This window comes from Boleophthalmus pectinirostris, unplaced genomic scaffold (assembly GCF_026225935.1).
Source record: "Boleophthalmus pectinirostris isolate CB_2022bp ecotype Guang Dong unplaced genomic scaffold, ASM2622593v1 HiC_scaffold_6, whole genome shotgun sequence".
NCBI classification, from domain to species: Eukaryota; Metazoa; Chordata; class Actinopteri; order Gobiiformes; family Gobiidae; genus Boleophthalmus; species Boleophthalmus pectinirostris.
The window spans coordinates 28,181,044-28,205,859 of NW_026571447.1; the positions used below are offsets into that span (position 1 = coordinate 28,181,044).

Below are 24,816 nucleotides of genomic sequence, written 5' to 3' on the forward strand. Positions count from 1 at the left end.
TGGGAGTGAGTGACATAATGATTTATACTGAATTCTCTGGAAGTTTATTGCATCTCCTCCCCTTTCGTGAGAAAAATTTTAACTGTTTCCTCTTGTATCTTCTATTTATTTTCTTCATTGCTGTCATGAAAATGTAAACATACAAATCTATACTAAATTGAGTATCAAAACTTAATATTCAGGTAATATTCAGAGTATTCCTATCACAAAAGGACAAATTTGGATCTTTCCTGAATAGTTTTGTTTAGATATTTAGATTTACAGTATATAGGAACAAGAATTGATTCTTTACTGTGACATCATGCTGGGGGTGTCCCTTATCTAGGTATGAGAAGTAATGTTCAGCATTTATCATGGTGACACAATGCACACGTTACGAGACTCTGTCAAAAAAAAGTTTTAAGATAGTCAGAAAGCTCAAGAATCCTGATTTTCAACAAAATGGTGAGAGTGACTTACTGAAAAACTCTTGGTTAATGTTGATACATTCAGATCACCGGTTGTAATTCCACCTAAGTCAGTTCTAGGGATGTAACAATAACCGAAATACTGTGATATCGTATCGTCAAAGTTCTCACAATAATATTGTGGACCATAATTATATATCGAATTACAAGTCTCTTTGCTTAATTAAGAGTTATGGTGCAGAAATAGATTTTTTTTAAAAAAAAAAAGACAGAGGGAACTACATAGACCATGATCGTTTGCTCCGTTTCAGTGTAGACTACAAGAAGAAATAACAGTTCTAAGTGCTTTTAAATTCTTTGGATTAAGTCTTGTCAAGGCATTTTAAGAGGAAAAAGTAGCATATTAACAGTTTTGTTTGTAAGCCTCCATAAAATATCGCAATAAGTATCATACCGAGAGATTTAGATATCATTACATCCCTAATCATGAGCCTCCCCACCATATTGTGAGCTTTCCCATGATATCACAGTAAATATCGTACCGTGAGGTTCATACCATGGCGATATTGTATGATGAAATTTGGATATAATTACACCCCTAGTCAGTTGTGGTCAGATTGTGTTAAATTATAGCTCAGATCAACAAAGCTTCAGACAGAGCAGTGCCTACAGTTATCATCACACTCCCAGGGAATGCTGATGACACTAGATGCATCATAAGTATCAATAAGAGCACACAAACTGCCTCTAATGTTGAAAATTACATAGTAACATATACAAATTTGTGTTTTCATTTGTCAAGAATGAGGTTTTAGTATCAAAATCGAGTTTTTAACATACTAATTAGGATTTTGTAGTTTTTGGTTAGTTTCAGAAATTACTATCAAATTTCCTTCTAGTCTAGTCTATTTGATATAATCTTGTAGATAATAAATTGACCACCTCTGTTCATCTTGTACCACTTTTAAACATTTATTCCATCGTCTCAAAGCCTGTCTGTGGCTGACTCCCTGCCCCTGTAGATCCCTGTTGGACTGGTGCGCAGTAAAACCAATGGCCTCATTAGAATCACACTCTCTTAATTGGCTCATTCCCAGATCCATTCATAATAAATTCATTTAAAATCTCACTTGGTCTGGTATGTCCTGTGTGTGAGAATATATGTAAATGTGTGTTACGAGAGGCAAAAGTGTGAAATAGCGATTGGCAGGACGTTGTAAAAGCTCAGTGAACCCTGTCTGAGCGCGTGCAGACCAGACTCGTTAGCTGCTGTCCTTAATGAGAGCCACGGGTGGTTTAACACTGCGGCCCCACACAGACCGGCCCTGCCAGCCAGATCCAGCCTGATTGTAATTATAGCACTCACTCTGAGCACGGCGCGGGTAGTGCACTAAGAGCCCTCCCTGCGCCGTGTCCAGCTCTGTAATTAGAAATAACACTGCTGACCTATTGTGCAGCCCCAGCCATTACTCCGCCTTTTAGAGACACATGCGGGACAAACGGCCAGGGAGGGAATTGAACCGGCAACCCCAAAGGCAAGCAGCTCTGAGACCGAGATGGTTGTCTGGTGTATCATAATAGACATATGGACAGCGCAGTAGGAAGTAAATTGTTAAATATTGGAAAAACTGTAGAACCAAAAATGCAAAGAATAATAAGAAGACTATTTTTAAACGTGCAAGGTCCAGTTCCTGCTTGCTTCCCGTGGAGAAGTTAATGCTTTATCTGAAGTGCTATAATGAGGATATTTTAAGTGGGGTTATGCAATTCATTATGTCACTTTTCAGTACAAAACATAAAGGCGCCGGGCTACTCAAAATTATGCGGAATCATGTTATTAACATTAACTATACCAGGACTGTACCAGGACTGAACCAGGTCTAAACCAGGACTAAACCAGGACTAAACCAAGTCTAAACCAGGTCTAAACCAGGACTAATCTTGGACTTGAGAGCAAGAGGGAGAACCCCGAGCTTGAGAAGCAGGTGCCCACGATCACCCGACGGTCTACGCGGGCGCACCTACGGGCCTGTCTTCACACTCAGTCCTGGTTTAGTTCAGTCTTGGTTTAGTCCTGGTTTAGTTCAGTCCTATTTTAGTCCTGTTTTAGTTCTGGTTCAGTCCTGGTTTAGTCCTCCTGGTTCAGTCCTGGGATCAGTTCTGGTTTAATCCTCCTGGATCAGTCCTGGTTTAGTCCTGGTCCCTCATGTCGCTGATCACTGTAGGACAGTAGTGCAGATATCATGAGCCTGTGCAGGTTGTTTTCACCAGTGCCAATAGCTCCAGTTTGACATTTAAGTTATAGCTATTTTATATTTGTTATTATTTTATATCTCATGTCCTGAGAAATGGGTGGACAGTGTACCCCTGTGTACCACGCCTACACCCCTGTTTACCTGGAATGTCCCACGGTACAACATTAAAGTTCAATCACGGAAACAAACACGTGGAATAAATACACCGGTAATGGAAAAAAAATTAAATCGTTGTCTAATGCCAGCTTCCTTGTGACCTTAATATTATTTGAGAGCAACTTGTTTACCAGCAGAAATCACCTCGCCTGTTATAGTTCCTGCTAAGTCGGTTCTTTAAGGTCATATTGTGTTAAAACAAAACTCAGATTAAAGTCTGACAAAGCCTGAGACAGGGCATGCCTACAGTTAAAATCACATTGCCAGGAAATGTAGATGACATCAGCTGCAAAGTATCAATATAGTAAAACTGAAAGGGTATAAGGTCATGTTTATTCAGTTTTATATTTAATTTGACAGTCTGTTCCCTTTTTTTGCGATACTAGTTTATCATGAAGGACACAGGGACAACAGAGGTGAAGTTGGACTATGTAAACTGCAGCTCACGTGACTAAGACCACAGAGGGTTAACCGCATCGAAGCACTGCTATTAAGACTGCACCAGAATAGTGAGAAAAGTGCAGGGGAAACAGAGGCATGTTCACTGACCAGGGATTATAATATACTAACAGAAAGTAAGTTGGACAGTGCATGGCGACGGCAGTTTGAATATTAAAAATGCCTCCACAGCCGCTCCACAAACTTGCTGACTTTCTTATCAGGCCTAATCCACTCCTCACAACATTTTGGAGAGCTTAACTTGAGATGTGACGTTTTTCACTTCAAATTTACGTGACATTTAAAATTTTCAGAGATTTTTTAAACCAATTTTCAGCTCAAAATATAGTGAGAGCTAGCTATGTCAAGAATTTATAGTTGTCAAATTAAGGGTTGTGCTAGATATTAAACTCAAAAGGCATGCAAAAGTGGGCCAACTGAGGAGCCAAACATTTTAAGAATTGTACAAGTAAGAGTTGCCAACTGGCATTCTGTTCAGTATTAACTTTGTACTCCAATTTTATTTTCTTAATCTGTGATATGCGTAGGATTTGGACTCATTTTGGTACAAATTTAAGAAAATCCGTGGCTCACTAGTGTGATATGCATCTATCCATTGGAAGGGCCAACAACTTCACAGCTCTTTGTTACGATGTTTGTGGTGACGTCAGCTCTCATCGGGTACCCCAGTTTTCTAACATGAAAGTCAGTATTGTTCGGACTATAAGTCACACTTTTTTTCATGGTTTGGGTGGTCCTGCGACTTACACTCCTGTGTGACTTATGTATTAAAATTTTCGTACTGAAGCGGCGAGAGAGCACTCTAGGGTTGGGTGTCAGTATCTAATCTAATCTAATCTCTATTAGCCTTGTACCACTGTCACTTGGATCTACTGCACATGTCTCCTGCATGTGTCCTGCTGCAAGTAGCAAAATATACAGCTGAAAACGGTAATCGAACAGCAGAAAGAAAGTTTGGAGTGAATGAGAAACCTGTGAGGGACTGCCGGAAAGCAGAGATGGAGAACACAGCTTCACGGTAACCAGACAAATGCGCCATGCAATTTTCCTGTAAGTCATTGGATGGATCGGCAAAAGCATAGACTTCAGTGACAACCAAAACCATCTTGTCGGGATTCAGAAAAGCTGGAATAATTCTAACTGGAACTGATGCTGAGTCTGACAACAGCTACGCAGAAGAGGAAGTGGCGCTCCATTTTCCTCCAGAGGTCTCGGAGTTGCTCAGAAGTGATACCGAGGATGAAGAATTCAATGGATTTAGTGATTTGGAGGGAGATGAGAGAATTTGATAAACTTGTTCTGTTCTGTTGTTTATGCTATAGTTATCTGAAGAACTGTTTATATGTTACATTAACAGCCTGTTGTTCTCTGTTCTATTGTTGTATTGTATTCCTGGTATCAGATTTTATCAAATCCCCCCCCCCAAAGTGCGACTTATAGTCTGATGCGACTTATATATGTTTTTTCTTCTTCATTACGCCTGTTTTTGGCTGGTGCAGCTTATACTCCAGAGTGACTCATAGTCCAAAAAATAAGGTAAATTGTTTTAGATTAAACTTGTGATTTAAAATGAGTAAATTATAACATCATGATCCACGGGTGTCATAGATTATAACTATATAGTAGATACAACCATTATAGGTCTGCTTTAAGAAAATAAAACTAAGTTAATACAGAGTAGTGGGCTTGAGAACGGGAGTTTTCAGTGCAGTTGCATCTTGAATGCATATTTCGCAAACAGGCATCATTATTATTTGTATATTTTTGATCTACTGTCTTTCACATTTACTTTAGGATCAGTAAAGTCAATCTAAGTTAAATTTTAAATAAGTGAGATCCTGTTAATATTACAGTGAATCATTCAGGGACAAAACAATGTCCTTCTTTGTATCCACGTTTTTATGGAGACATCTGTAGCGTGTTTAGTGAGGTCAGAGTACACACACATTACATTAGAAATCGCAGCTAAGCAAGGTCAATGACATTATCCTTTTTGTTTAAAACAGACAAACAAGATAAAACCTATAATACCTCTTGTTCATATTGGTTTTGCTGCATTGGTTTTTCTGTGTATCATAGTTACAGCAGATATAAGCTTTGTGAAAAAAAACTGTAAGGATTAAACAGAATATTGACATTGAGACGGATGATCCTTTGTCTTCTGAGGCTCTCAGGCTTGAGCTCTATAAGCCAGTTAGCAGCAGCCTTACATCTTCTTCCTCATACCTCCTCTTCTTATGGAAAGGATAGACTAATGAGATTGGTGCTTAATCTGAGGAAGCTAACAATAGGATAATGACGAGCAGCCAAAGAGGGAATAATCCGTCCGGTTATGCTCTTTAATTGTAGATTATGTAACCTAAAGACCTATCCTTTTAGTGGGGCTCACCTCTACCAACCTCCAGCTCAGGGATCCTCTGTAATTCACTGTACACAGGTTAGAGTTCAGGAGGAAAGTGAATCAAAAGTGTTATGCCATCAGTAATCATCGATATATCGCTAAGAGTATTTTTGGTATATTTTACTAAATTATTTTGTTGCTTCTTTAGTGGAAGGAAACTAATTTATGCAACACATTTGACATTTTCACTGTTTTGATGATTAAAATCTATGTGTTTCATATTAACTTTGCTCAAGAAGTGGTTTGACAAAGACTTTTACTATCACAGCCATGATTTAGCCTTTATTTTTTATTGAACTGTATCGAGAGATATGTATCATATCGGCAACTTCTTAATGATACCCAGCCCTAGTAAATATTCATGCATTTTTTCTGAGAAATAAAACCCCTTTAATGGAATCAGTTCTAGATTTAATACCTCGCTGTCACAGGCAAAGCAATAATATCTTCACGGATTCAAGCAGATTGCAAAAACCCAACCAGAAAAGTTACATAATGCACCTTTAAATAGAAAGGTGCTGAATCACAATATAACAGTACTGGCCTAGTTTAGTATTATTATTATTTCAGTCCAGTTTCATACAGTTGTATTTCTCATCCTTATGTACAAATTGCAAGGTTTTGGTGTGGGTTGTTTCTGCATCTGTAACTGCAATGCCCTGGTGGTCATTCAATTCCTGTACTTAGAAAATATATGTTGTAATCCAAGACATTCTTTGGTGATATCCTAATACAGGCCTTGCATGTTTGACAGAATTGGCCAGTTTCACAAACAGATGGGAATGAATAAAGCCAGGAGATGATCACAAGGTCTGCACATTTGCCCTCACACCCATTGATCATTTCTATGGAGTTCACTTGAGGCTTTTGACAAACAAGTGAATAGTTATTGCTCATGTGTCTGATTATAGTATATCACATCTTCTTTTCTAAACACGTTGCTTTTTCTGATAGTCCAAGAAATGGCAAATCATAAGAACATGAAATCAACAAAAAATTGAAGCAAAGTTGAAGCAAACCTAAAGATGCACTATGGAACTTTTATGGTGAAGTGCAAACTGTTTCTTGTTTTTGTGGAAGTGTAATTGCTTTACTTGGAATGTTCCACAGTATGGCATTCAGCGTATCTATTTCTGTAGAGACATGTAACGCCTATATAGTAAGACTTTTTTTTTTTTTGCATTAGATTCTGTATTAAAAACAATGCTAACTGAATAACTGCAAAATACATAATTTAATGCCATACTGTGAAACATCCTAGACACAGCAATAAGATCTCCATGGCGACAAACAGTTGACAGACCACCATCACAACCACCAAGTTACACTTTCAGTTTAATTTCAGTTCAATGTACACTACACTCCAAAAAGGCAAACCTAAATGTAAAGTGTCTTTTTGTCTGTGGTTTAAGGATTTCATTGTTCTTTGGTCATTAAAGTCATTTTAAAATCATTATGTCTAAAATTTGACATTATAACATATCTCGTCCTTAAAAGAAAAACTACATTTGTTGACTTTGTCTTAACAGATCTTGGAAAAATCCTCCTCATGAGACGATTTTCCTGGATGTGCCAAAGAAAGCCCAAGAGTGAACGAGCTCCAGAATGTTAAGACTAACTCTGGAGGTAAAAGACTTTTTTACAATGTTGATGTTTCACAATCAGCAGGACTGCCTCTAATATTGATTGTGAACATAATTATTATGTTTATACAGTCGAGTGAAGATCTTGTTTCAAATACTCAGACATGGGTGTCTCATTTTTGGAGACGAGCATGCCTGCAGTGAATTCCATTTAAAACATCAACAAAGATCTTTACTCGATTCATCCATACCGTGTGCTTGCATTGAAAAAAACAACTTAAAAAAATAAATTACAATCATTGTGACAAAGTGTTGAGAGCAGAGAGAATTCCTGCTATCAGTCAGATTTATTTTAGAGATATATTTAACATTAAAAATAGATTGTGGCATGAATTGTTTAAATTATGTTTTAATACTAGTTAAGATGAAATGGAATTTTGTGGTGGATTTCATTATTTTACATTTGTGAAAACGATTATGAACTAGAATGGAAACATGCAAATGTAAAATGCCTTTTTATCTATAACGATTTCATTGTTCTTTGGTCATTAAAGTAAGTTTAAAATCATGCTGTCTACTAAAATATGACTTCATAACATACCTCGACCCTAATAGAAAAACTGTATTTGTTGACACTCCCTTGACAGATCTCAGAAAAACCCTCCTCCTGAGACTACTTTCTTCAGAATAAATGTGCGTGCATCTAACTAAATCACCGTATTTGATTCTATTAGCTCGGTGACCATCTGTTTGCTGTTAGCAGTGTGCAGGGAGGAGACCACCGCCCGCTCTGAAGCCTTCCTCCTCTGCTGGGCCTGTTTTAACTCTCTCTGACCTCCAAAATGCGACTCGACCTACACCCCCGCGCTGTCACCTGCTCCGCCATCAGAAACTGGACTTTAGCCTGTCCGCACGTCGCCCATAACATGCTAACACTCGCTGCCAAAACGCTCATAAATCAGTCAAAGAGTGTCTGTGCGAGTGACCCTTCGCTGATCGGGTTTTGGAAAATCTTGCTGAAACCCGCCGAGCATGTAACCCATCTGCCAAAGAAAGCGCGAGCCAGACGACCGTGGCCTTAGTATGCGTTGAGTATGTGTGGTCCTGCGTGGCATCTGGACACTTGTGAAGATATACTGTTCAGAGGCATGCTAATTTTGAGAGATCTCGTGTCCGTTTGAGCCGTAGCAGCGTGTGTATTTGTGTACGCCGTGCAAACCTCCCACCTGTCGGATTTAAAAGACCCCCTATATCACCATGACGACCACTCACTCAGCCAACAGGTTCACCGCGCAACAAGTGGGCTTCTCATCTTTTGGATTTGGATGTTAGAAATTGGAAAAATCTGCCATATTTACTGTATCGTTAGAAACATGTTCATAGAGATGCATTAGCCCAAACTAGGAATGCACCGATCTGATACTTTCTGAAATCGACATCGATACTGAAAATAACAAATATTGATTTAGTCGATATCTTGTTTTGGCAGAAAAATCACTGTAATATGACTATTTACTGGCTGTAATTGGCCCAGAAAATCTCAGAATGTGTGAACATTTATTTATACAAAGTTGTCCTGTAGTCACTTGAGAGATAAATAACTCTTATATAACACATCAGTTCTGTCTTATTTTTTTGTGTGTGTAATATAAGAAAATAAATGCTGTTTCCAGTCCCTACACTGTTATCAGTTGGTATAGGTAATCTGCAGATACTTAAAGCTGGATCAGTGCATCTCTAGCCAAAAACATTATTAAAAAGTAAACAAAAGAGCAGAGGAATGACCCCTTAAACTGCTGGGCCACTACTGGTTTATTTATAACAAAATACTTTGTAAATACACTACCAAAAGTTTTATAACACACTAATTTTTCCAGTTACTTATTGCAATTCAAGTTGTGCAAGTCCAATGAATATTCGGAAATCGTACAAAGATAAATACTGCACAGCCAGAGGTTAAATAAAAGATAAAAGATAACAAAGCACAAGACCAAGCTCTGCCAAAACTACCTCAGGAAAAAAACTAGATGGTAAACTTGAAAACATGGAGTGTCCAGCACAGTCTCCAGAGTTAAACTCCATCGAGCTGGTTTTGGGATGAACTGGACAGAGGATTGAAAGCCAAGAAACCTACAAGTGCCACACATTTATCAGAACTTCTGCAACAGAATTGAGAAGAACTTTCTGAAGAATATTTGATATTGAACGAGCCACGAGTGTGTTCAGCTGTTAAATGTGCCAAAGGTGGACACTTTCATGAATCAAAAGTTTAGAATATGTTTTGGTCAACAGTAAACAGAAAAAAAATGGAAAAAGAGTGGTGTTTTAAAACTTCTGACTGGTAGTATAGGTGAACATTTGAAACCTCACCTCTATCACCAATTCAATGTTTATAACTAACACTGTTTTGAAATGATTGCAAATAATTCTCATAAAGTTTCAGATGGGCCAGCCCAAGTCTCTGTGATTTTAAAATACTTTGATTTTACAATACATTGTGTTGTCATGAAACATTACCTTTTATAGTAGTGTGCACCATTTTTATGAAATTGTAAAGTGTCTCGGTTTCCACACCTGTTTATGTTCTGGAAATAAAGATTTTACTGGGCTTACATGTTGGTGCATTTTACACAGGGCTGCATCCTTTTTGAATTTGGCATTGGTACCATTATAACAAGCTTGCCATTTTAGTTCAGTGTTACTTTATTTGGATGCAACAATAATAGCTGCTGATATGATCCAGAAAAACATTGCTGGACTGAATCTTAGTCCGGCTGCTGCTCCATGTTATCAGTCATGGTTGAGCTATGGACACAATAATAATTAAATAAGAACATGTTTTATTTGTTGTTCTGTAGTTATGGATACAAAACAATTACATAATGCATTCAGGTCTATTTTTAAAGGAATGTCGTTACCTCATAAAAACATACCTGAAGTTGTGTTTTGTTTCATTCACACATGTTCGAGTAATTCTTTATCTTCTGTCTGCATCTCCAAAGCTCAAAATGCTTTGTTCCACCTTGTGATGTTATGAAGCGGTAGTTAAGTTAACAGCTCCTTTTACCTTTTGTTCAGTAGAGATTGGTATTTCAAAGGCTCAAATCACCCAAATTCTAGTGAAGTATAAAGTTTAAAAACACAGTGGTGCAAAGTGGAGTGTTTCCAGTTTGAGAGAATGAAACAAAACACAACTCCAGGAATGTTTTTGATGAGGAAAAAACATTATAGCAGATCAGAAAATAGCATCATTTACAGTATCGTAATTGGACTGTTGCATCTCTAATATTTATAGAAACTTTGGTGGTAGAGATGTGGCCGCACAAACATACCAACAGGTGTTTCTATAGTAACAGTGTGACATGTGCCCTTTAGGACATGATAATTTGTGAGGAAATAGATCACTAATGCAAACTGTGCATGTGTTTAGGGTGAAGCAGCGGGAGGCCACTTGACATGAGAGCGCTAGCCTCGATGTTCTCGATAATTTGGCTCACGATTATGCAGCGTTGCCGTGCCGATGGTGGACAAAGAAAGAACAGAGAGACAGAACAGGAGGCCCAGTGCAACAGTGTGGCACGACGGAGGAGTTACAGAGCTGCTGTCCGAGCACTGCTAAAAGAACGAGGTATTGAAATGCCTTGAATTCACTTTCAGTTTTGACCAGTTTTGACTCTAGTTTTCTGGACTTGTTTCTAAGTATTTCTGATGCATTATTGGGGAAAGTTTCTTACTATATTTGAACAAATTTGAACTACACTGAAGATCTATAGGTTGCCTGTCTCCATAGTTATTACATTGCCTCCATAAAGACACGTGTGGAGAGGTTCACAGTAAAAATGCTATTTTTAGTGAAGAACAAGAAGACAGATTTAATGAAATACAGTGGAGCATAAGCAAAGCAATAGCACCTCCATTCAAAAGTTACATAGTACACCTTCAAGTATTGGCACCTAAACCAAAACTATCCAGATTAATTCTTGTGGTATTGTTGGGACTTGTTACAAACGGTTTGTTACAAAACATTTTCTCTCAGCACATGACATGTTATGTAGTCCATTTAACAATTATCATGTTCATTATTTATCTACTGTCATCACATTAGACGTTCCAGCTTGACAGCGAGCTAAACTCTGATTCAGTGACGAGACAGTTGTTGTAGTTTTCAGATTTAATGCCTAGAGAGAAAATACAAAAGTCCACTCAGCGATCTCTTAATAATTTCATATTCCAGTACAGATACTGAGAGCTGAGTAACTTGTAGTAAAGCAGTTACAACAAACTGCCCATAAAAATTGGCTTGTATTAAAACATATTAAAATAAATACATGAATTTCTCACAGATCCTTTTTTTTTTATTTGTTTATTATTTTTTTTTATTATCATTAGCATATTACCTGAGGATGCATGATACAAAGAAAATAACAGTTACAATTTCATTTTTTTAAGTAATTTATACATACATAAAATTACATAAATTAAAAGTACAAATGTATACACACAAGCATTGCTTCTGTAGGAGTTGCACTAAGTTTGATTTTTAGCGGTATGAGTCCGTTTTGATGCCTCTTTGTTGCCAACTTGCGTTTTCATATCTCACGCGTATTTTCAGACTTCCAGTTCCACAGTCTGGTGTGGAGTTCCAAAATAAAAGCACGGATTTCAAAATAAACTATATGCATTAAAATGAAATACTGTCCGAAATACAGAACAATTTAAATACTTAAGAATCACAATTAATTCAATTAGTTCAACCTCAAGATGTTGAATCACAGCTCTGTTGCCTTGGTCTGTTCTAATCAAATGCGTCTAGTTAAAGCAAAATGTTAAACTTGTCAGAAATATCTAAACAAAGTAGTGAATTTTCTCAAAGGGCTCAAACCAAGATCGATATTCTGGATTGAGGGGCACGTATCTGGTGTAGACGTTGTTAGTGCAGTGTGTGTTATGTTGTGTTGATCTGCTGGGCTTATGAGGATGGACACTTGCTCACTGGTATGTGAGTAGTACTCCTGCAGTAAACTATATTTGGAGGAGGTCAAAGGCAGTGTGTATGTATGCAGAAAATGCTAATGTATCCATGACGGCCATACGTGCACTTTGCCCCTGCATCTGTAACACTGTAACCTAAACTCACAGTGTTTATGTGCCCACTGGTCGGCTAAACTTGGTTAGCACACTGCAAAACATGAACATCTACATTCATTTAAAGATCACATATTATGCTTCTGTCTGCTCTGTAGTTATACAGCGGCAAAATCGCAATATTAATCTTAAACTTGTTAGGTGACTTGCGTGTAGGAAACTGCGGTGCCCAATTGGAGCTGACGTCAAATGTAATCACAACAAAGAGTCAGCGTCTCTGATGGATAGCTGCAAATCACGCTAGCGAGTAGAGGACGGTGCCAAATCCATGTGTATTACCGAATCTGATTAAGAAAATAAAATTAGATGGAGAAGTAAGTACAGGGCAGTCTGCTCAGATATTGATGAATCACTCGAAATACCATTTAGAGGGTAAATGTCAATGAGACGGGCCTACATATATAAATATCTATGGTTAAAAGCCCTGACAAGTGGATTTTGCTTTAAATGACTTGAATGTAGAATATTAGTAACCTGAATTTGGTAAGGTGTACTAGGTAACTTTTCTGACGGAGAGTATGCCACCTGCTTGTCTCCATGGAGATGCTATTGTTATGACTGGAATGTTCCACTGCATGGCATTAAAACTGAGTCTGATTCATGAGTTGGTTTCACTTTGTGGAAACCGTCTGACCTCGCAGCATTAGGATTCGTTCGCTCAACAGTAGGCGGGTACTTTGTTTATTTAACCAGTCACTGCTATTTGGTTGTGGCGTATGTAATGCGCCAAATCCCATAGGAAGAAGGGCAATTATGTCTTTCCACTTGATAAAATTCACCAAACATTCTCTTTGTTTCGGCTTTAAATTCTCGATCTCGGGAATCATTTCCAACACAGAATGTATGGCTTCGTCTACATCCATTTCGACCGTTTGTTTACTGTTGTGCTGAATCACAAATGGGACCCAAACAGGTGCTGAGTTTGACGTCATGGCTTCACAGCTCTTCTGTGATTGGTTAGTGCACGGTCTACAACTTCTGTGGTTCTTGCAAACTGTCTAGTGTATTCTGATTCCTGACGTAGTCGCTGTAGAGAAATGAAATTGGGCGGAGGGACTAAGTGGCGCCAACCTGATTAATTAAAAAATATCTGTCTTGCTTTTATTCGATTACAGGTGTTTATATTGCTGAACAATATGAAAACACACGCATTCTTACTATGAACAGCAGCATGTCAACTCAGATATGACTTATTACTCGGCCCAATTGCGCCACTCTCTTTTCTTCGTGGAGGTAAATTAGATTAATGCCATGTTGTGGTACATTCCAGGCAAAGTAGTCAACATCTCTTCAGGGAGAAAAGCAGATGGCAGACTCCACCTGAACATGTCCATAGTGCACCTTTAATTGCTTATATGCTTACTTTTTAATTACATTCCTGACTGGCCCAAATATCTCTTAACTTGAAATAAGAAGTAGTGCTTATAAGTAATTGTAAGCATTAAGATTACTATGGTAAAATTCATGTTATTTTCTCAAATCCAGCCATTAATTTTTTGCAGAGTTGTTAGCCTGAACTTGGTTAGCGGAGTTAGCAGACTTAACATCTCTGGCTACACTTAAACGCTAATCCCCGGGTCCTATGATTAGCCGCGTTTAGCATACCCCACATATCTGAGGATGTAGAGGTCACTTTGCAAAACAGGCACGTATTGATTGGTGAAACTGAAGACACGTGGACCACAGTAAATGTAACACAAGGAAGTGGTGGTAATTGCCCCATTCCACATGATTTTAGAGCTTGGATTCTGCCACAAAATCATTAGAGAGGGACAGTGGGACATTCAATACTCCGTGTGAGAAATGTAAGTAACAGTTTGAATTTAAAGTGTTGTTGCTACATTTGATATCAAGTGTTCAGGCCAAAGAAAGCTTTTTGGTCCATGCTGAACCTTAAAAAACAACTTCCTTATTATATTGAGTAGGTCTGTACACGGTGAAAAGCGATATTCTTATTTTCTAGTTTTATTCTAGGTCCTATATTATACAAAATCTTGTGAGTCTAAGGCATGTCAAGCTGTTTTTACCTCCTCAAAAACATACCTGGAGTTGTATTTTGTTTCATTCACACATGTCAAGTAATTCTAGTTTATGAGTCTTTCTACAGCTCCAAAACTCAAATTGCTTGGTTCCTCCTTGTAATTTTCAAGTTAGAAGCTACCTTTTACCTTTTGTTTAGTAGAGATTGGTAATTCCAGGGCCGAAAACATCCAAATGATTCTAGTGAAGGAGTATGTTTAGAGTTGAGTTGAGTTTAAAAACACAGTGGAGCATTTCCTGCATCTGTTTGAGAGAAGAACTCAGGGTTTGAGTTAAAAGTGGGTGAATCAAACCAAAACAAAACTATGGGTATGTTTTTGATGGGAAAAGCATTATCATACATAGATCACAAATGGTGTAATATGGGCCCTTTAACTCCTGAAATGTAGTAAATTAAAGATAGCTAAGTTTATACCCCACTGTGGAATAGGGGTGTGTAAAAATATTGAAATATCCATATAACGCATCATTTAATGCAGACCTGGGTATTGTACAGCTCCTGAGCCACATACGACCCTTTGGTTAACTCTGACCATCCTGTTTAAGATTATTTGGAATTACAAAATAAACATATTTTATCATATCATATTTCCCTCATGCTAAAGCTGCATTGCTCTTATTTTAAAGGTGTTTTTTTTAAATGACATTTTGAAATGCAACCTCACTTTTTCATTGCTTAGTCATAACATAAACTCTTAGTCTTACCAGCTTCTCAAAACAAAGCTATTTACTGCTTTTTATAAAGAAATACAATTAATATTATGCAGAATTGAGTTAAGCATTTTGGCCCAGCTGTCCACAATATTTTCTGTTTCTCATGTGGCCCCATGGAAAAAAATAATTGCCCACCCTTGGTTTAATGTGATCATACAATATTGATATCATGGGCTGTTGTATCAATATATCACCAAGAGCAGCTTTTGGTGTATTTTACTAAATAATTTTGTTACAGCGCTACAGTTTTGTTGCTTGTTTAGAGGAAGGAAACTCTTTTATGCAACACATTTGACATTTTCACTAGTAAAATGGGCTTTTTTTGTATTAAATTTGCAGAAGAAGTGGTTTAACAATGACTATTTAGACTATTTTGTCGTTTTGAAAATATATTGTATCGAATCGAAAGCTCACTGTATCAAGATATGTATCGTATCGTGGCCTATGTATCGAAGTATGTATCGTATCAGCAGCTTCTTATTGATACTCAGGCCTACTGTGGAATCTTCCTGGCAAAACAATAAAACTTTCATTAGGTTAGATATGAAGGTGACCATTCCTACATCAGAAAAGTTACATACAATAAGGCAAAACACTTTCAACATTTACGTGCTGTTCATGACTTACACCCTGAATTTGTAGCCTGCAGTATTATTGGGTGAAGTAACATATTTAGAGAATTTTGTCTCTATTGTTGTAACCCCTCGACTCATTGTCTCTCACACATTAAAATCTCCATCCCCTCTGTCAAAGGTTCGTCATAACCTCCATTGTTTCAGCTTCATTCAAAGGCAAACAATTTGTCTTTCTCATTCACAGTGTAATGTCTATTGTATTGTTGTGTGCGGTGTGGTTGTATGGGGGCCAAGCGATCGATGTCTGAGGGCCAAACAGACGCCTTTTTGTATGCAGATCCACTCATGCACATTTAGCATGCACACACAAATATGGCCACATGTAGCCAGCAGTCATATACACATACAACCGCCCACACACACCCTTGGAAGAAGCTACTCACACTTCGCCCCCATAAAGTACATGTCAGTCCATCTGGGATCATTAACACCATGTTAATGAATATAGGGCTGGGGCCAGGAGCTCGGAGGAGAGGGAGAGAGGAGCAGGATAATGGATTCTCTTCTAGCAAATGTACAGCCGCAGGTACTTTCTGGTTGGAACGCGGCACAGATGAGAAAACATGAAAAAAATGGTTGTAGACTAAACAGGATCACGAGGGACTAGAGGGCTAAGGATCAAGGCTGCAGAGGAGAGAATAGTCTAGAAGTTTATAGTGGATGAAACAGGCGGGGTATTTATCGCAATGTGGGGACTCAGATCTGTAAACACACTCACTCAACAGGGGACCTGCCTCTATGGGGATAAAATTAGATTCCCATGATGCAAATGCTAAATATTATTAACAGAAACAACATTTAAAGGTACAATAGGTAACTTTCCACGGTCATGGAAATCCTGGAAAAGTCATGAAAATTGAAAATGTCATTTTTCAGGTCTGGAAAAGTCATGGAAATTTGTGAATTCAATGAAAGTTTTGGAAAAGTCATCTCTTTCACGCAACTACATCGTTCTGTTAAGTTGTCATTAGGCTATTATGATTATCTCCGAACAGTTGTGCCTTTTGTTCTAAAGAGATGACAGTAAATGCACTGACAGAATTTTGAATGTTAAAAAACAATAATACTTAATCATAAAGTGAGTGGAAGCAGTCAACATTTCATATATAGCCCTAAAAATATGATCAATTCTACACATGTAGGGTGTTGTAAAGTCATGGAAAATTTACTTTAGATCATGAAAAAATTCATGGAAGAAGTTTTGAAATTTTGTCAGTGAAACAGTGTGTGTGTGTGTGCTGGAGAGTCCTTCATCTGCTTGGTGTCATTGAAATATCGTTGCTTTGGCTAAACTATTACACAATATGACATTAAACTCTTCCATGGAGACAAAAACGTGAAGCTACTATAGACCAAGTTACAGGTCAGATCTTGGGAGAAGAAAGCCCATTCACAGTAAGCATGTTTTAAAGGTATTTTTGAGCTATAAAAACACCTATGCGAGATAAATACGTTTAATGCCATACTGTGGAATAGTCAAGTCAAAGAAAAGGTAGATATAATGCAAAAAAGATTGATATAATGCACCTTTAAAGTTTAGAAATGTGTTAATAAAAGGTTTAGGTTAGAGTTTGGGTCAAAGGTGCACTACATAACTTTTTGGTTGGGGGTCCATCACCGTCTTGTTTCTATGGATATGCCACTGCTTTGCTCCAAATGTTCCATAATATGACATGAAACAGATTTATCAAGCATTTATTCAATTACAGGTGGTTTTTATGGCTCAAAAATACCTAAAAAAAAACACATTCTGACAGTGCCTTTCCAGAGATCTGACCAGTAACATGATCTGGTTTGGCCTCATTTTGATAGAAAGGTGCAATGTCATGCCAAACATTTCAGACAAAGCAATAACATCTCCAATATGTAATAGGCAATATGTTTTAGGTTAGCGGCAGTCTCCAGGAACTGTAATGTCCGCCAAAAGCATGGAAAGTCTACATTGGTGTGCGTGTGTGTGTGTGTCTGTCTGCAGGGTGAGGAGGACTCTGTGGAAATAAGTGAACAGATGAAGGAGAAGAAAAGGGACAGAGAGACAGCCGAGACAACAGCTGAGGCGAGAGAGGAGGCCGAGGCAGAGACACCGCAGAACAAATGAGCGAGCTGTGAGCAGAGTGGGGCGGGTAAATATTTCACTGGGGTCTTTTGTTTTTTGTAGTTCACTCAAAGGCGGACGCAGCACCCCAGACAGGATGGATAACAGAAGTGTGCCCATTGATATCCCAGTTAATGATTAGATGAGCTCAATACTGCTGTTACTAAAGGGGAGGAGCCAATTCATTTACCCCCCACTGTCCTGCTACAAACTTTGGTCCGAGGTTTGTATTGTATTCTTCAGTCTGTATGCGCTTATGTATTACTTTTGGGTATTCCACCAAGTCACTCTACAGGTGGTAACTTTCCAGTGGACGCTCCTAGACAAAACAATAGCATAAGGACTAAGGAGTGGAAGTCATAGCATAAAATAGAATGAAATGAGATACTCGTTGATAGTAACTCTATTATTATTAAAACTAGATACTCATTTAAGCAAGTGCTGAAACAAAAAATCACATAAATTGGACACAACTTTTCCTTTACCTAAGCAGTTTTAGTATGATCTTTAACTTCATGAGAGCAAGACCACATTTTTACATAAAGAAAGTACTATTGTTTTGGGCAAAAAATTACAGTATGTGGCCTAAAAAAGAGAAATTTGTGTTATAATAGTGGTATCAAAATCATTATAAAGCCTTTTCCTATGAAAACACATAAAACTTTTCCTCACCTAAGCAGTCTTAGAATGATCTTTAACTTTATGAGCATAGGACCACATAGTAACATAAAGAAAGTACTATTGTTTTGGCTTAAAAATTACAGTATGTGGCCTAAAAAAGAACAATTTGTATTATCATAGTGGTATCAAAATCATTATCAAGCCTTTTCCTATGAACCACATTATGACTTATTACTAGGTTTTGCACTGTCTTATCTTCATGGAGATAAATAAGATTAATGCCATGCTGTGGTGCATTCCAAGGAAAACAATCAATATCTCTTCAGGGAGACAAGCAGGTGACAGACTGCAACTGTCCATAGTGCGTCTTTAAGCCATTGCATACAAGGGTTGACAAAAGTATAGAAATTTGAATTTATCTGTTTGGAGGATAAGCCCCTTGAGCTGTTTCGTCATCTCGTTTTCAAGGTAGTCCTCGTAGTTACAGCAAAAGGCAGATAGAGTAGGCTACAGAAATTCAAATGAAACATCAAAACAACAAAATCAACACAACCATACACACTCACTCACACACACTTAACTGTTAGACACATAATAAATCAAATCTGAGCAAAAACTAAGACAGAGTTCAAATATAGACACAAAATACAACAAGATGAACAACAAAATGATCAAAAATAATTACACGAAATGAGATACTACTTTTAGAATGATACTAGTTTTAGAATGATCTTTAACTTTATGTTGTTCTGGGCTAAAAATTACAGTGTGTTGTGTAAAAAAAGAGCAATTTGGATTATCATAGTGGTATCAAAATCATTATCAAGCCTTTTCCTTGGTATCAAATTCAAGTTTGAAGTACAGTAGATACAAAGAAACATAGATACAAACACAGAAAAAATGTTTCAAGTTTTACAGCGAAGATTCAAATCCATAGAGCAACAAAAGGTACAAAAAGGTGCAGTATTAAAAACAGAGTAACTACCCATTGCAGCCAAAACTCGGTGCCTAGCAACCGTAAAAAAATAAATAAAAAATTCTTACTATCGTAGCAGCGCTATTACAGGAGTAGTTGACCCCCTGCTGGGTCTAAATCCAGACACATGGTGCGCTGGTTAACAGAAGTGTGCCCGGACCACCTGTATGCAGATGACTGGGGGGGTGTATAGTCTTCCCTTTGTGCTTTGGGAGAAGGAGCAGCTTGTTGGAGTGTGCTGCTATGAGCCACGGGGGAGCCAGGGAGGGGCCACAAACGGGCCCCCAGAGCAGGGACAGAGGGCAGGAGGGTGACAAGCTGCCCATGTGCACGCCAAACAATGCCAAGTGTTAACAAGCCTAAAGCCACTCTTAATGACAGAGGTTAGCTGAACAAAGAGACACTATTTGAGATGCGGCCTATGATTATCTAGAGTCGATGTGGAGCATATTATGGTGATTAAGCCCATTCAAGCTCATTTATTCCCTGTTCGGGGGATCATAATGCAGGTTTCCATATGACCGTGTTTTTCCAATGCCAGGCAAAGGTTATCCACAGATGAGCGGCAGGGGACCAACTCAAACAACATCTGCAGAAGAGACAGAGGCTTGAAGGCAAGACAACTGTGAAATGAAATGTGAAAAATGAAATTAGATCAACGAGCCAATGTCCTGCTAACACCACATATAGCTTCGGTGTAAATAGAGTACAATGTTATTTAAAGGTGAACTACATAACTTTTCATCAGTTCATCACCTGCTTATATGTTTTTCACATTTCATTTCACAGTTGTCCAGCCTTCAAGTCTCTGTCTCTTTGCAGATGTTGTTTGAGTTGGTCCCCTGCCTGGAATGTTCCACAGTATGGCGCTAAATGTGTTTATCTCCATGGAGACAAGCAGGTGGCTCCAGAAAGCAAAGTTACAGTACTGGTTAAGTCTATGGAGAGGCAGCATAGCCATGTTTCCAAGTATTTTTCAACAATCAACACAACTTTAATTGAATGAATGCAAGCTACATATGTTCAATAGTAGATTGTCACAGTAGTAAAATTGCGGTACCTGTACTTTACTTAAGTACAAAAAAGTTAAATCAATACAAGTTTTATTGGATCTCAAAATCTCTGAAAAATACTTTTACTCTTTACTCTTTAAGAACATCGTTAAACAGGTACTTTAATAATTTACTTAAGTAGATATTGTTCATTTGTTACTTTTACTTGTAATTTTTTTTTTTTTTTTTTGCTGTATCTTACTTAAGTAACAAAATCAGGTACTTCTTCCACCACTGGATATGTTTAATTAGACAGGCTGGCACCACCTAGTTCCTCCGCTCAATTTCATTTCTCTCCAGCGACTAGGTCAGGAATGGTCAGACGGTTTGCAAGAACCCCGGAAGTTGTGGACTACACACCAGCCAATCAGCAAAGAGCTAAATCAACCCGAGTTGCGATAACAGACTCCATAGTTTATCCTCCTTTGAACTTCCTTTTCCAAATAAAAAGTTTGTATTTTTTATTGCACCTTTAATTCCAAGTTCACCTCGCAGAAACGACAATGATCATTGACAGACATGTTCCCTCTCTGCTTTGTTTGCTGTTGTGCCGGCATTTATTTGGGACAACACTGAGCATTACATACATCACGACCAAATGGCAGCAATTGGTTAAATAAAAAAGTACCCACCTACCGTCAAGCAAACGAATCCTAATGCAGTGAGGTCAGACGGTTTCCACGAAGTGAAACCGGCTGATGAATCACGCAAATGTTTAATGCCATACTGTGGAACACTGTAGGTGAAACAGTAACATCTGCATGGATACAAGCAGATAGCAAACCCTCCTCTACAAACTGTACCTTCAAGCCATTTGTTAGAAAAAACACGTTTGATGAATCACCCTGCAAAGATTCACTCCATCTTTTTTTCAAATATTTCCATTAATCCTCTGCAAATTTCTGCTACTAGTTTGCTTTAGAAATCTACCACCAGGCAGCCTTGACTTTCGATCGTCAGTGTGAGAGGAGAAGAAATATTAAATCCTAAACATTTCAAAACATGTCTGAATCTATTCAAAGCGTACAGTACATTCTATACCCTTTGACCCAACACACATATTTTTCCATAATTATTCATTCTTTAAGGGTCACAATAGTGCATCCTATATATTTTACGCATTGATTTGCAAATGGATTCAGCTAAAGCATTTCCTTATGCTAACGGTTGTGTGTAAGAAAACTTGCAGAGAGCGCAGACTCAATCTCTGACTACTACGGCGCAGTCAAAACATTAAAATGGCTGTCCTCTCAAGGCAATTTGCATCTTAATAATACAAAATACCTTGCAGCTATTTACACTCAGACCATAACAACAAAAGTGTTTTCTTTAGTTGATGAATTGTTGCTTGATATTATGTAAGTGAGCTTTTGGATGCATGTGGCGACAGATAGCACAACACCTGGAGACTGTTCCTTGAAAAATAAACAAGTGGATTCTGTACTGGTGCTGCTCTCAGACCATCCCACGGCTTCCTTTAACTCAGTCTGTCAGGAAAAATCTTTCAATAGGCACAGATTGTTAAAGGGTCATTATGTAACTTTTCTTGTGGAGGTTTTGACACCTTCTTGTTTTCATAAGCATTTAATTGCTTCGCCTGGAATGTTCGGTATTAAACTAATGAGGCATGCAACAACGTCACCAGACGAAGATACTGATCATACTTTATCTGTGGAGGAGCCGTCCCATTCACAGCAAGAATACAGGTATTTAAAACACACAGAAAAAATGTGGAAGTCTGTCATCTGCTTTTCTCCATGGACATGTTATTGCCGTGTCTGAGATGTTTCACAGTATGGCATTAAACCTTTTTATCAACTTGGAGACCAGACCAGGCCAAGCTACTGGTCCCATCAGTGGAGATAGTGGTATAGTGGGGATTTTTTAAGTGGGAGTACACGAATTTCTGACTTCATGGATGTGATGAATTCTGCCCACCTATCTATCTAAAAAAATCAGTACAAACATAAAGGTGCCAGCCCACTAAAAATCTGTAATATTTGATGTGGTTTTTTTTACTCAAAACAATGCAGAATCATGTTATTAACATTAACGTTGTCCATAATCACCTACAGAACATAAATCATAGGCTACAACACATGAACCAGGACTAAAACAGGACTAAAGCAGATCTAAACCAGGACTAAACCAAGTCTAAACCAGGACTAAACCAAGTCTAAAACCAGGACTAAACCAGTCTAAAACAGGACTAAACCAGGACTACACCAGGACTAAACCAGGTCTAAACCAGGACTAAACCAGATCTAAATCAAGTCTAAATCAGGACTAATCTTGGGCTTGAGAGCAAGAGAGCCTGTGGAGCAGGGTGTCCGCAAAGCACGATTGGATGACGGCTGAGCTTATCCCTGTGGGGTGCGGAGCTCTGCACAAGTCTTTTCGCCTTTTGTCACCCGACGGTCTACGCGGGCACACCTCCAGGCCTGTCCAGATTAGCCCTGGTTTAGTCCTGTTTTAGTCTTGTTTTAGTCCTGTTTTAATCCTGTTTTAAGTCCTGTTTTCTTCCTGGTTAAGTCCTGGTTCAGTCCTGGTCCTTCATGTCACAGGTCACTATAGGACAGTACTGCAGATATCATGAGCCTATGCAGGTTGTTTTCACCATTGCCAATAGCTCTGGTTTGACATTTAAATTGTAGCTATTTTATATTTGTTATTTTTCTATATTTCACATCGGGAGAAGTGAGTGAACAGCGTCCCCGCTTGTACCACACCCACTACACTCCTGAGTGGAGAGACAACCTAGCTCACTGTCAAAAGGCCTTTTTTCTAGCTATTTTTGAGCTATAAAACCACCTGCAATTGAATAAATGTAAAATAGAGGTGTTTAATGTAATACTGTGTAACATTCAAAACAGAGCAGTGACATATTCATAGAAACAAGCAGGTGAGGGACTCCCAAACAAAAAGTTACATAGTTTACCTTTAACTGAATCAGTCCAGCCAAGTCCAAATCTTCTTCTTTTTAAAGCCACACATTGTTAAGGCCTGTGTCCTGCTCCATTGTCCGTCACGGAAAAGAAGAACATTTCTATTCTGATTTTGTTAGAGCTGTCATATTCATGCATGTTTGCTGGCTTGTTTGTGTACATGCAGAGGGTACAGTCGTGGGCATGTTTCTTGGGAGATCACAGCCATCTGACTGTTGCCACGGCGCGGGGGTGAAGAGGAGGTGTGGGTTGTGAAATGCTAAATTGGTCTTTGTGTCTAGTGTGCTGGGATACTGTGTGTTGGATGCGATGTATCATGAGGAGATCCCATGTTTGAGCCTCGGAAGTTGGCTGGCACAGCGGGACAGTCCTCCTACAGACCAGGGCTTTCCTGGTGCCCAAGTCTGATCCCGTGAATCACTGGAGAGCGCTGACACCCATGCAGCATAAACAACATGTTGACTTTAATTAAATGTATGAAGTTTTACTATCTAAATATATTTTAATGATTAATGATTTAATGACAGTACACATTTTAAAGGTGTATGTAACTTTTCCGACGTCAACTGCTTGTCCCCATAGCGATGTTATTGCTTTGTCCGGAATGTTCCACATAACGAAATTAAACTGGTCCCTCTTGCCTCTTCTCAGTTACATGTGCTTTTTATGATGCAAAAATATCTGGAAGAATATGCGTGATAATTAGTAAGTCATGTTGTTTCTCCACAGATCTGACCTGTTTCTTGACCTGGTGGCACGTGCCTCTTCAAATGGAGATAGACACATTTAATGCCATACCATGGAACATTCTACCAATCATAGGGGTTATCCAAGTCTCACGATACGGTATTGTCACAGTATGAATCTCACAGTACAATAATTATTGCAGTATCATGGGAAAGCTTACGATTAGGGATGTAACGATATCCAAATCTCTCGGTACGATATTTTCACGATATACATCTCACAGTACGATATTTATTGTGATATTTTGTGGAGGCTAAATATCTAAAACTGTTGATATGCTACTTTTTCCTCTTAAAATGCCTTTACAAGACTTAATCCAAAGAACTAAGACTTTAAACTGCTTAGAACAGTTATTTCTTCTTGTAATCTACACTGAAATGGAGCAAAGGATCATGGTCTATGTAGTTCCCTCTGTTTTTTTTTTTTTTTTAAATCTATTGCTGCACCATAACTCTTAATTTAAGCAAAGAGACTTGTAATTCGATAAATTGTGATGGTCCACGATATTATTGTGAGAGCTTTGATGATACGATATCACGATATTTCGGTTATTGCTACATCCCTTATCAATCTATCAGTCAAACT

The 24,816-nt window shown here is 38.3% G+C and overlaps 1 protein-coding gene across 10 annotated transcripts in view; it reads left to right on the top strand.

The window, feature by feature from the left end:
* Positions 1-24,816, top strand: part of efna1b (ephrin-A1b) — a 52,633-nt gene that overhangs the window by 13,900 nt on the left and 13,917 nt on the right. For 2 of the 10 annotated variants that reach the window (XM_055163557.1, XM_055163559.1), the window contains 5 exons: positions 7,208-7,304; positions 10,692-10,889; positions 17,771-17,918; positions 23,766-23,958; positions 24,214-24,330. The gene's annotated coding sequence lies outside the window, so the exon portion shown is untranslated. The other 8 variants (XM_055163561.1, XM_055163562.1, XM_055163558.1 and 5 more) reach the window with 7 other exon arrangements.